This window comes from Ambystoma mexicanum, chromosome 3q (genome assembly GCF_040938575.1).
Source record: "Ambystoma mexicanum isolate Mex_15411 chromosome 3q, UKY_AmexF1_1, whole genome shotgun sequence".
NCBI lineage: Eukaryota > Metazoa > Chordata > Amphibia > Caudata > Ambystomatidae > Ambystoma > Ambystoma mexicanum.
The window spans coordinates 156,203,584-156,217,614 of record NC_090926.1 but is presented as its reverse complement, the minus strand read 5'-3'; the positions used below and the strand labels follow the sequence as shown (position 1 = coordinate 156,217,614).

Genomic DNA, 14,031 nt, shown 5'->3' with positions numbered 1-14,031 from the left:
GCAGCAGAATCAGCAAATACAAACAGTTGCTGCATCCTGCCCTCGCTGATTGGCCTTGTTTCAGGAAACCTGGCAGTAACTACAGCCTGCCGAGGCAAGCACACTTCTTTCCTCCTGCTCCCGTCCTCGCAGGTGAGGCCTATTGCTGCATAGGCATTTTATTTATTTTAAAATGGTATTGCGGAGATGACTGGGCCATCCAAGAACAGCCTCTGGAGGCCACAAAGCTAGACACTTTTGTCAAGGCTCAAGTAGTCATGAAAAAGCTAGCGAGCACTGGTGGTGGACTCTCCTCAGTAGATCAAAAGGCCGGTTCTCGGAAGACCTGGGCAGAGTGTCACCATCAGCAGATCTTAGACAGTTGCACGTTCCAGCGGGGTTGGATTGGTCGGTCCATTGGCCGGGCCAAAATCACTTCGAGGGCGAGTGCCTGGGGGCCGGTACCACGCTTGGGCCGGTTTGGGGGTTACTACGCCCCCCTAGTTCCCGCTCCCGAGCATATTGTTCGTCGTTCCCTCTTTCCTGGGCATGAACTGCTGACTTTATTTTAGTGGAAGAGTTTCATACATTTCACTGTTCGCTCAGACTTGTCTTATACTCTTCTTTGTAGTTGTGTTTCTTTTGTTTGGAATAGCAATCACGCTAGTCTAACGAGATAAACAAACACCTACACGAACGCACCTTGTTAATGATGGTGTTAAGGATGGATGCAGGCGCTGGACCAAAAGCTGAGCGAAGTCTGCACTGCAGCTGGCTTGGGAAAGCGACTACAGTAGAAACCGTCTGTGGACGGTTGGTCCGTCTTCCGTATAATTGAAATACCCAGACTTGCAGGATGCATGCTTCACTTTCTTTGTTCCATTGGGGGTGACATGCTGTAGCATCAATTCATGTCCTTTGAAATACCCTGCACGGTGTAGTTTCTGATCTCCTTTAACACAAACGCTGGGAAATGGCCATGACTAGCTAACGCCACATTAATCAAAGCCAGGTCTCTAAAGAATGGTTCAAGTGTTGGGGAATCACCTGCTCACACTTTCTGTCATGTGACCAACCAGTGCGCAAAATATGTTTCAGAGTGTGGGGCTCTTGATGCCACCTAGTTCTGCATTTGATACACCAGCAGCTAAACGCACCCTGGGGAGGCAGCTCCTTCTGCATAGTCCATTTCTCTCCCAAGCTCGGGACAATGTGCTTTACCATAATGGAGAATGTGAAAAAGCGCAGGGCTGCAAGGCTGGGGGGTGAGGGTGGAGGGCAAAGCGCACTACGCTTGGGGTACACTGGAGATGCTTCCCCTGATACCTGCGGTACTCAAGTCCCTTGAAATGAAATTCATCTATAAACTGCACAATGTGCAAGGGCCGCTGTTATTCAAGCAGCATGCGACTAGTAATTTGCAAAAAGTAAACTTAACGAGTCCCAAGATAAGGTCATCTTCCACCCTTTAAGAATTTGATTGTTTTTGTTTTTATGTTAGGATGGTAGACATTGTTTTTCTTTGCGATCTTACTGTTTCATGGTGCTGTCGGGAGCTAAAATGAGTGATCACGAAAAAAACATTCTTTTTTTTTTAACTGTAGTTTTTATTGGCATTTTTAACTTTACAAACAAGTAAGAAATAACTGTGACACCCCTTTACTAACCCCCCCTCCCCGCCAACCCGCCCCACCCGGTCCCGCCCCCTCCCCCCGTGTCCAGTTCAGTGTGTCCGCCATGGGAGACTCACAGTGTTACCTCCGTCTCCCTTATCTCGGAGATGTTGCGATGCGTGGCCGTGTCATCAGTTGACTTGCTGCCGCCGTTCCCCAGGTCTTGGGGTCCCAAGTCTGGCTGACCTGCGTAGTGGGGTTAATCCCGTCATCTCCGGGGCAGGATTCATTCTGTGGGTTCAGTGAACGTCCCATCCCCAGGATTGCTGTACTGCAAACCAGTCTGTGAGGAAAGAGCTAGTATCGTTGTTCACCATGGCTGTCAATTTATCCATCGAAAACATATTTTTCACTTTTTTCAGCCAGTCCTCCTTCGAGGGAGCCTCAGGACTTTTCCATTTCTGGGCCAATGCCACTCTTCCCGCCCTTAGCATGGTTTCCCACATCCTTGGATATCGGTGCACCTCTGTGTCCTCCGGGGGGAGGCCCAACAACATTGTCAGGGGATTAAGTGGTAGACGGTCTTCAGTCACTTCCGCTATCCAGTCCCTCACTTGTTCCCAGTATGTTTGAACCTTCGGACAGTGCCACCACATGTGGCCTCTGGACCCCATCTCCCCGCATCTCCTCGGGCACCTTGGCGACACCCCCGGGAACATCTTTGACAGTTTTGCGGGGTCTCTGTGCCACCCCTGTAATATCTTAAAGTTGTGCTCCATCTCTCCGGTGAAAAGGTTTCCGTGAAATGCGATCTTGAATATTCTGGCCCAGTCATCCTCTGAGATTTCGGCACCTGCCAGGTCATCCCAGAACAAGCGGAAGCTCCTCCTGCCTTGAAGGTTGTACATATTTAGAACCCTGTACATACTTTAAACCACCCCCTTCCTGGAGGCCGCTGAGTCGAGGAGTTTCTCGAAAGGGGTCAACTGTCTTCTCAGATTGGTGCCCCATGATTGGTCGCAAAGGATGCCCTTTAGGCGGAGGTATTCGAAGATGGATATTGAATCACGACCTAGTGCTTCCCTGAGGTCTTCGTAAGATAGGAATTCGCCATCCCTGAACATCTGCCCCGCCCATTCCATCCCCATGTCTGACCAGTTCTGGGAGTGTCTGAACCCTCTCCCTCCCAGGTTGATGGTGTGGCCCCAGAGAGATGACATCGGAGACGGCCATGTGGTGAGGTGAGCGGTTTGGGGGCCTTCTTTCCAAATGTCCCATAGGACTCCCAGGGTCGGGTGAGATCGGAAGTGTGTCGGGATCTCCCTGCGAGGCGCCCATAGGAGGTCGAGGACCTTCTGGCGGTGGGCATCCATATCCTCCAGGTAAGACCAATACGTTCTCAGGCCCTCTTTCATGTGCTCCAGGAGGGCGCGCAGTTGGGCAGCACAGAAGTAAAGGTGAAAGTCCGGCAGCCCGAATCCCCCCTCCTCCCTTGGTAGGGTCAAGGTGGACTTTCCAGTTCTCGGGGTCTTCCCTTGCCATACAAAGTCGGGGACCCCATTTTGTAAGTCTCTGAAGTTCTGCGCTGGGACTCTGGTCGGGAGTGCCGTGAACAGGTACAGGAGTCGTGGCAGAATGTTCAGTTTGACAGCCGTCATTAAGGCCATACCACGAGAGGATCATTTTGCCCCATCTCCTCATAAGTGATCTCTGCCATCATGGGGCCGTAATTGGCGGGGCCCAGATTCGAAATGTCTCTGGTGAGGAGTACCCCCAAGTATCGTATGGCGACCTTCTCCACTTCAATCCCATGGAACCTGCTCAGAGGGTCAAGCACTGGGTCCGTTGTTCGCATTGGGAGCAGGACAGATTTTGCCGTGTTTATTTTTAGGCCAGAGAAGTGACTAAATTCTGAAACCAGGGTCAGGAGGGGGGGGGGGAGGGAAGAGGAGCCCGGGTCTACCAGGTAGGGCAGAATGTCATTGGCAAACAGGGAAAGCTTGAATTCGATCTCCCCTCTTCTTATTCCCTTAATGTCTGGGTGAGCTCTGACCGCTATTGCCAAAGCCTCCATTGTGAGGACATATATCAGGGGGGAGAGTGGGCACCCCTGCCTCGTCCCTCGGGAGAGGGGGAATGACCCGGACAGCGTCCCGTTCACCTGTACCCTAGCCGTGGGAGCTCTGTAGAGTGCAGTTACCCAGCTCATGATTGGATCCCAAGGCCCATTCTGTGAAGGAGAAGCTCCATGTAACGCCACTCGACCCTGTCAAAGGCCTTCTCCGAGTCCAGTGAGAGGACACATGCATCGAGTTCCGATGTTTGGGCAAGGTGGACCAGGTCCAGTGTTTTGCGGATGTTATCAGACCCCTGTCTTCCGCTTATGAAGCCCACCTGATCCCCATGGATTAACTTCGGCATTATACCTTCCAGCCGCTTCCCCACCACCTTGGCCAAGATCTTAACATCGATGTTTAACAATGATATGGGCCGATAGGAGGAACATTCCGATGGATCCTTTCCCTCTTTGGGCAAGACTACTATCACGGCTCCCATCATGGACTCGGGGAGTATGCCCCCCTCCAATACCCCATTAAAGACCCTCACCAAGTATGGGATCAGGGAGGACCGGAATTTTTTGTAAAAGAAGACTGTGAAGCCATCCTCCCCGGGGGAAGTTCCGACCTTCATTCCACTAATCACCTTGTCCACTTCATCTTCGGTTACCGGGCCCTCTATCCCCTCTGCCATTTCCCTCGAAAGGGATGGGATCTGTATCGAATTAAGGATGCTTTCTATCTGGGCATCATCCCCATCATATTCAGAGGAGTAGAGGGCTTTATAATATTGGCGGAAAGCCTCGCCGATATGGGGGGAGTCGTTGCCAAGGAGCCCCTGAGCGTCCCTCACTTCCTTCACCCTCCTGCTTCTCTAAACCTCCCTCAACTTCCAGGTTAAGATCCGATCTGCCCTGTCCCCTTTCTCGTAATATTTTTGTTTAACCATTTGGAAGCTCCTTTCTGTTTTGTGTAAAAGTAGATCTTTTAGCTGTAGCCGGCAGTCTTCCAGAGCGGTCACCCGGTCACGCTCTAATGGATGCCCCGGGGAGCTCACCGGTTGGAGATGGGCTATTCTTTCTCTCAGAGTTTTCTGCTGGATCTCCCTCTCCCTTTTCCTTTGGGCCCCTATTTTTATGAGGACCCCTCGCAGGGTAGCCTCAAAGGCGTCCCAGAGCGTGTGAGTGGCGACCTCCTCATTATCGTTAAGCTCAAAGAACTCTGTTATGGAGTCCAAGACCTCCTGATCAAGGACCTCCTCTTTTAATAGGGCATTGTTACACTTCCAGCGCCCCCTGCGTTCTCTGCACCACCCCATCGCTACGGTAACTCTGGCCATGTCGTGATCTGACCAGGGCACTGGGTCTATCCTATAGCCTGACACATATGGTTGGAGTGTATCATCTACCAGGACATAGTCTATTCTGGAGAAAGAGTTGTGTATGGCTGAGTAATAGGTGAAGGATGGGATTCCCACTCTGGGAGAAGGAATTGTATCTGTTAGTCCCAGGTCCTCATTTACCCTCTGGAAAGACTGTGCCATGGCTTCTTCTGCTGCTCTGGGAGTAAGGGGGTCTGCCCTTTTCCTGTCCATGGTTGGGTCGAGGACCATGCTGAAGTCTTCCCCCCACCACCAGCGGGCCTTGGATGAATAGTCTGATCCTACCTCTTACTTCTTCCCAAAATAGGGCCTGTCCTTCGTTCGGGCCATACACTACAGCCAGAGTAAGGGGGGAGCCCTGTAGGGTTCCCCGAACCAACAAATATCGCCTCTCCGGGTCTTTTAAGATGTCTTCCTTCTCAAACCCCACGTCCCTTGCCACCAAGATGGCCACCCCTCTTTTTTTAGTCCTCTGGGATGCGTGAAAGACCTCGATTTCCCCCCACCCCCCGCAACCTGGGCTCCTTTCCCCTTGCCCAGTGTGTTTCTTGCACGAACAGCAGGTCTAGTTTAGCCCTCCTAAACTCCCTGCAGATCAGGGACATTTTTGTAGGGGTATTCAGCCCCCGCACGTTCAGGGTACACACTCCCAGGGCCGGCAAGCTATCAGCCATAGTCTATGATTCCCGTTCTAATGGTCAGCAGCAACGCAACCATTCTCCTTTCTCGCTCTCCATGAATCGACTTTTGGACACTATTATAACGTTTCCCCAACTGACCCCCAAACCCCTTCCCTTACAAACAAACCCCAACTCGTTCCTGCCCCCCCACCCCCTGCCCCGGCGTCCAGCCAGATAGTTCAGCCATCTCTGGCACTTTGGCCGGACCACCCGCCTGCCCCTCTCGCCAGGCGATCGTTACCAATCACATTATCGTGAGCCCCCCCTTCGACCTCCTCCCCGCTATTGGTCCCGCTAAACTTGCTTTTCATGGGGATTCTGGCTTCCTCTTTACCTCCTGTCTTTGCCGAATCACCATCCTGCGGGTGAACCAAAGTCCATTGGTAAACTCAAAAGACCACACTCGCTCTGGGACTCCCTGGCGATTACCCCTCAGAGTCATTCTGTTCCCCCTCTTTTGCTGGGGAGGGCGTGTTCATCCTCCTAAATTTCCTTGCTCCTGATTTCTTCCGTCTTTCGCCCGGTGGGCCTGGGCCACCCGATCCACTCCTGGCCAGCCCCAACGGTTCTCGTCGGGGTGTTGGGTCAGACACATAGTCCTGGATGGCTCCCTTGATATCTTCCTCCGAGATCAGTGTCGTTCGCTGGCCTAGGTATTCGAATGTTAGGGAGAAGGGGTAGCCCCATCTATATAGCACTCCCTTCTCTTTCAGCAGCTGTGTGAGGGGGCGGCACATCCTGCGTTTAGCCAGGGTGTATGCCGAAAGGTCCTGGAAAATGGAGATTTGGGAGTTGTTATGCGTGATCTCCTGGACTTTCCTGGAGGCCTCCAACACCCGCGTCTTTTCCAGGTAGTAATGGAACCGGACTAGGATCGACCGGGGGCCCTCTGCCCATCCTCCCGCTCTATGCACCCGATCAAATATGAGTTCAGTGGTCATCTCTTCATCAAAGAGGAGGGCGATTATGTTCCGCACCACTCGGGTCAGCTCTCTCGCCGTCTCCCCCTCCGTCTCCGGAACCCCAAAAATCCTCAGGTTGTTTCTCCGCTCCCTGTTCTCGAAATCATCCATCTGTCTTGACCTCTCCTCCTCTCTTTTTTCAAGGGCAGCTAGCCTCATGTTTACCTCTACTTCAAAGATTGCCGATGAAGATTGGTTGGATTCAACCTGAAGGAGTCTGTCCTCAACTTTGTCGACCCGTTGGTCCATTTTTTCAAACTTTTGGGCAATGTCCGCACGCATATCTCGAATTTCTTGCAAGATGGAAGCAAATCCCCGCTCCATTGCGGCCGTTGAGGGTGCTGAGGATTCCGGATGGGCCCTTACCTTACCGTGGGGCGGTTCTTTTGCGGGGGGTCCGAGTCTTGGTAACGATATTTTTGCAAATTCCTTTGCCAGTCCATCAGGTTGCCCCCCCGGGCTCTCTGTCAAAGGTACCTCAGATCCTAGTGGGCCACAAGCACACCTCGAGGGTCCGTTGGTGTCTCTTCGGTGGAGGCGCTCTTCAGGGGATGGAGGCGGGAGGCGGTGGCCACTCCCTAACACTTCAACGTGACTCTGCTGGATCTTGGTAGTTGCCCCCGGGCGGGCACACGCCCCACCAGCCTCAGGCGGGGGCCTCACACCCAGGGCGGCGACTGCATTGCCTCCGGTGCCCCTTTTTATCCTCTGGAATGGGGGAGGGGTGCTTTTGCCACCACGGGGTGGTGGACTGCTGGTCTTTTCACGATGTTGGGGGCCCCTCTTGGCAGGGTACACTTCCCACCCCCCCCTTCTGCGTAATCCTGCTGGATCTTGGTAGTTGCCCCCGGGCGGGCACACGCCCCGCTAGCCTCAAGCGGGGGCCTCACACCCAGGGCAGCGACTGCAGTGTCTCTGGTGCCCCTTTTTATCCACTGGGGTGGGGGAGGGGTGCTTTTTGCCACCACGGGGTGGTGGACTGCTGGCCTTGATGTGATGTTGGAGGCCCCTCTTGTCGGGGTACACTTTCCTCCCCCAGGGATAACCCCCCCACGGTGGTGCCGCCGATCGGGCTCTGGTGGGGGGGGAGAGGGAATGGGCACCTCTCTTGCAGGCGGGGGGGGGCCCTCTCCAGGGAGCGCTCCGGGTTGCGTCTCCTTCCCCAGTGGCGGCGTGTTACTCCCACGGCCTGTGCTGGCCTCCGTGGGTGGTGAAGGGAGGCTGCCTCGTCAGTCCGCTTCGGCGGGCCCGACCTCCCTCCCTCCGAGTCCTGTACCTGGCAGGCCGCGGCCCCGAGTCTGGCTTCGCGGATTCCACCGGCGATCGTGCTGTGGCGGGGGGGGCCTCTCCGGGGACCGCTCCGGGTGAGCGTCCCCTCCCCCAGTGGCAGTACGCTGTTCCCGCGGCCTGTGCTGCCTTAAGCGGGAGGCGAAGGGAGGCCGTTTCCTCTGCCGGCTCTGACGGGCCTGCTCGCTCCTCCCCGAAATCCGCACTGGGTGATCTTACGGCCTCCTTCGGCGATCCCGCTGCGGCAGCCGCGTCTTAGGTTCTCTGCCTTCCTGAGGTCTTCAGACCCCGTTGTTTCGCTCGGTGGGGCCCCTGGGGGGTCACAACATGATCCGGCCCATTTGCGCACCGTGGGGGAGTCTAGGGTTGGGGGGGCTCAGACCCTGCTACGACCTGGTCTCGGGAAGAGCTCGCAAATCAGGCAGCCATTGCCTGTGCGCCCCCTGGTGGCCTCCCGAAAAAAACATTTAAGAATTTTGAGAGTTCACAAGCATGAGAGAAACAAACCCCAATACTCGAACTGCCATTTCTCTGCCGCGGTAATGCACTGCAGTGTGGTTCAATGTAAAGTCCACATTGTAATGTCATAATTTTAGAAAGCCACCTCTCCAACATTAACATTGGGAGCTATGTTGAATTGTACATACATGTTAACTCTGCATTTGTTTAAAGTAGATTTTACCACTCACATGGAGTAGTGATATTGTTTACGTGTGTCCCTCCTAAATATATTTAACTTCCCGTGAAATATTTGATGCAATACATCTTGCATAAAGGCATGTATTTTAATGCTGAGATTGACGGGCTTGTACAGCTATCTGTGGGTATGTTGCTGGTGCTTGTTCTGGAGGTTTGAGTAACACTGTTCAAGACCAGTTCATCACCTTTTAAGAGTGGCTAAATGTTTGAGGTCATACGAATGACATTAGTGTAGATCTGAAATTGTCGATTCTCCGACCTGAGTCACAGCAGCAAACTGGTAATTGTTTCTAAAAATGAAGAGCAAAAGCAGACTAACATAACCAGGCCTGTTCGGGTTTGACCCTCTTATTGCCATTTTCTGAGGTTCATGAAATCCAGCAGATGCCAGCATTGACAATTTTGTTAACTCACAGTCCCCACTCCCGCTGTTCAGCCCATAACACATGCATGAGATCACAGGTCGGGGTAGGGGGGCGCCAACTATGCTTCCCGCCTGGGGTGCAATCTGTTGTAAGACCGGCCCTGAGAGTAGGTGCCCGATGCCTCACCTTCTGCCAGTCTTGGTTTCAATTATAGCAATAAGGTCTAGGAGAGGAGTGGTGGAGTGGAAGTAGCCAGTGACAAAGGAAGTTTTATTGCATTGAGGCTGGGCATTCCAGAGTGCAATGTTCAGTTGATGAGGTAAGGAAGAGTCGAGTCGAGTCTAGGTGAATAGGTCTTGGAGGAGGTATGGTTAGCTCGTCGGCTTTGTTTGTTGGAAGGAGATAAAAGAGAAATGGAATAGTGGACATTTCGAGTTGTGAATTTTATAATAGGGTTATGGAAAGTAGGAATGTGTAGCATGATTGAGAAAGCATAGAGATGAGTAGGAGGAACAGCAGGAGGAGCCGGAGGGAATGCATTATAGGTGAGTAGCACAGTGTTGAGACACAGTACAGTAATTGGGAAGCTTTGTGCACTCGCAGGTGCAACTGGGAGAAATGCAGAAACAGAGGCTCATATGCTAAGAGGGCAAGGAGGCTGGTCACGTCCGGACTCAGGAATGGTAACCATCGAGCAACATCGACTCGATGCCACACAGCGCCCTGTGCTGTGAAAAACTTTCTGAGATGGCAAAGCAGGATATTATTATTATGTATTACTTTTAATGCTCAACTCAACGCATAGGCCTCAGTGTGCACATGTGGATATATCTAAGATAAGGAATCCATGGGCGAAACATACATCAGAAAGAACTACCAGGGATAAGTCATTTGTTCATTTTTCAGTATATTGGTGTAGTGTATTTTCTAGAGAGAAGCGTGCGGGCTAATTGTACTCTTGTATCAGCCGGCTTACCTCTACCTGAGAGTTAAGCCAGATCACTCTGTCCATGTTACTTAACTCGAAGAGAGGTTTGGCTTCCATTTCTTGTCAGGTGTGTTGGTCTCCCAAAAAGGTCAGTAGATTCCTCAACACAGAAAAAACTGCCTTAACAAAAGATGTGGAAACAGTGTCACTGATTTAACATTGTTATTGATGTATTGGTTTCCGGGCACTAGACGAGATATTATTTAAGTTGCATTGACAAGAATGTACGATGTGACCTGCAACTGCAAGGCTTCAACCTGTATTGCAGAAAAAATGGATGGATTGTTGAAGGGAAATGTATAAGGAATATTTAAAAGAGGGTCAATGTATTTACAATAGAGCAAACCCCAACATCTTCATTTTATTTTACAGCACCTTGCTTCCTGCTGTCTGTGTGAAGGAAATCCTGAAATATGAGCAGAACAGAGTTGGGGTTAGGGAGTGCAATACAACTTCAAAAGGCACAGAGTTCTGCTTCAAAAGATGGTGTGTGTGGTCATTTCGTAGTTGCATTAAACCATGTGGATTATTATCTGGGAGTACATTTTACTAAATCGGTCACCTGGGCAAAGCACGAGAGTAAACACATGGCCGCCAACATTGTGCAAGTCATTTGTGGCCTACTTTATTTCCTTGGGAAGTAAACGCTACAAAAAAAAAACTCAACATTTCTTTCCAGTACTATTTTCTGACAAAATATGGGGTAAAGCGTTCCTGCTTTGCCTTAACAAGAGATTGAAAGCTCATAGCGGGTCAGGGCTCTGCATTCTGTGGTTCTCCCGATTTTTTTAACTACATCTCCAATGATCCCTCACCATTAACTGTACTGGCTAAGGCGGATGGGGATTGTAGCCCAACGCTGTTGGAGAGCCAAGGGTTGCATAACTCTGCCTTGAGTGCATCTAAAATATCCCAACATTATATTGGAGTGTTGACCATGCCATTGGGCACAAACACAGCACAGCATGTTTTAACCCCTGTGGGCTTGCTACAGCTGACCAGCAAAACTTTATTCAAATGTGTCGCTTCCCTTTGTCTTTTTGGAGCTGAATTATGTCAAGTGTTGTCACTGCATTGTCGTCATCCAGTCCTCCTTTTTCTAATTTTACAGGTGTGTTGATAGAGGACTGCCACAGCACAATGCGTCATCTATTTTCAACTGGAATATACTCGAATGCATGACTGTGAAAGCTTGTCTGTTTGGAGCCCGGGCTGAAAGCGTGACTGAGATTAGGAGGGGCAGGGCAGTTTCTAGACACTATTGTGCCCAGGACGGAATGGGGAACCGCTTCCCTCACCCCCAAGTTGCTCTTCTACTGCTCGCACTGCACTCCTTCTCCAGAATCATGAAATTATTGCAACCGGTTTATGACCTTGTACTTAAGATCTATAAGTCGTCCACGTATTCAACAATGTTTTAATTCGTTATCTTTTTTTCTATCTCGAGTAAAAGTGTCTATTGTGGCAGCCTGATCTATTGTTCCCAAATGTTAGCTCGATTGAAGGTGTAGCAAGGGCCTATAGCTCTCTTCAGTTGGTGGACCCAGCACTTTGAGTCCATTCCACATATTGCGAGAGCAGATCAATGAGTGTGAAACATATGGAAAGAGTTAGGCCGTGGTGAAAAGGGAGGCAGTATCCAGCTACATTAAGTAAGGTTAGGTTACAAAGGGTTCCTTGAACCTACTTCAGAGCACTATAGGTGAAGACCAGAGAAGTATGTAGGCTATGAGCTGAAGCAGTAAGCAGTAATGTTACTATGTGATCTGTACCTAGACAAAGTATAACAATACCTGCCAAATGGTATGAGGGCATGAGCATGTAATGGAAAAACCTGGTCTATGGCGAGAGTAGCGGAGTATAGGATTGCACAATCTAGACAATGGCATGAATACAATTGCATGTGATGGCAATAGCTGCCTAATGCTGTGAGTCCTTGACATATAATGTTAACTTCAAGCCAATAGTTGCACGCCGGATGTAAAGCCCATGTGAAACATGCTGGTTTTGTGAATGGCACAATGCCATGCAGCCAGTTTGAAACCCTCCTGGCATCGACTAGGCCCTCCGTCATTCTGAGGGCTATGAATCGAGTACCACCAGTGGGTAATAATAACACACACAGCTTAGAAGTGCTCCATCTACATGGAGTTCCATAACGATGATCTGATGCAAGTACAATCCCAACATATGGAAATGCCTAGTAAATTGCACTAGCTGCTGTTGTCTGATTTCAAAAGCAGGCCATTTGTCTGACTACCTGGTAACTTATAATGGCAACGCCTGTAATAGGTTGTATGTTAACATATCCTGGAGAAACGGAGAAACCTATCAAATGTTGGTAACTTGGACAAGCAACTGTAATACTATGCAAATTGTGAATGTACATGGGCATGCGATTTCAATACCAAACGTATCAAGAAAGAAAAACATTTCACTACACATGTCAAAACATTTGGCTTTGCCATTTATTGTTTCTACAGTAATTAGTTCCTACCTTTCCACACACGTTTTTCACAGTAAATAAAACGCACACAACCAAACAAAGAACTAATCCACTGCGCAATCACCACAGCCTTCAGACTTAAATTTTTCTAACTCCTGTTTCCTTCCCTAAACCTTAAAGGGCAGCTATAAACATGTGTAACAATATCGCTTTTTGGCTCTACTTACTCAAACTTTTTTTGCCTCCCAGTAAAAAGCATAGTTTGTCACAGTGACTCCAGGTTACCCGAGCACGTATTTCCAGTGCTGGCCATTAATGGAACATATCAATGCATTCTCGGAGTTGTAGTCTTTAGCAGTGAACTGCACTGAAGGCATGTGGTGTGGATTAACAGCCTCTTTAAGTATTTCCTTTCTACCTAGGATTGAACTGACTTCTGTTGGTTACAATATGTATACTTGTGACAGTCACCCAATAGGTGCTTTTCAAGAGGATTGCACACTTGTGGTGAAGCTATTCTTTTAGTGCATGTCAGAACATGGTGCAAGTTTGAAATATATGACTATATTCTGGGACTGAATCGGTTTGTTCTGTGTACGCTTGCAGAATTCTGCTCCTGAAGAAGAGGTTTTTGACCCCGAATCGCGTTGAGCTAGAAGGAATCCATCTGAAAGAAATGTATTTTTGTTCAAGCAGTTTATTAAATTGTAGAGGCAGATTATACGTCTGTGATACGTGTGTGTGTGTGTGTGTATATATATTTCTGATGCTTGTTAATCTGCTTAGAATCACATGCTGTGCATAGGTCCGACATCCAGTGGTCACTGCGGAGTATTGCATTTTGTTTTTCGTAGTCGAAAAGGGGACGTCGACAAGGCGTGTCTGAGACACTATCCCTATAGTGACGTGCGTTGTACCCACAATCCCTCACGCGTCGAGGTCCCTCAGATTGTTTTTTTCCGCCCAGCTTCTGGTCGCCTTCACGCGGAGCTCCTCGAGAGACATTGCAACTCCTCGACCTTTGGTCGTTTTTTCACATAATATTAACAATCCCTCCCTCGACGCAGTTGTAAGCTGTTCTCCGCCGAGCAAAATCTTCGACGGAGGGTCGAGCGGAGGAAATCCTTCGGCGCTGCCGAACACGTGGCCTGGCCTCGCAGGCCATATACAGTAGGGAGAGTGGGGTCGGGGGACATCTCTGGGTCTTTTCTGAGAATGCCTTTCCCCTTCCTTTCCCTTGGGGTGCTTATCGCGATTTATTGCCTTGGCTATGGAGAGGACACCCTTTAGGTTTTGCCCGCTTTGCAAAGGCAAATTCACTTGGAAGGACAAGCATTCACGGTGTAACCGTTGCTTGCCCCTCGATCACAAGGAGGAAGGTTGCGCGGCTTGTCGGCTTCTTAAGCCTAAAACTCTAAAAGACCGTAGGGTTAAAAGGTGGGCGGCCTACGCGATGTCGAAGGCCGAAGGTTCACCCGCCGCTGCTACCACCGACAGTGACGAGGAACGCGATAACACGACCTCCGCTACGGAAGTCGAAACCCCTCTAAGTAGCGCTTGCGCGCTTCGTCGTC

General features: G+C 50.3%; 1 protein-coding gene across 5 annotated transcripts in view; it reads left to right on the top strand.

The window, feature by feature from the left end:
- The window catches only part of SLC11A2 (solute carrier family 11 member 2), a 679,758-nt gene that overhangs the window by 394,592 nt on the left and 271,135 nt on the right, over positions 1 to 14,031 (top strand). The gene's annotated exons all lie outside the window — the stretch shown is intronic.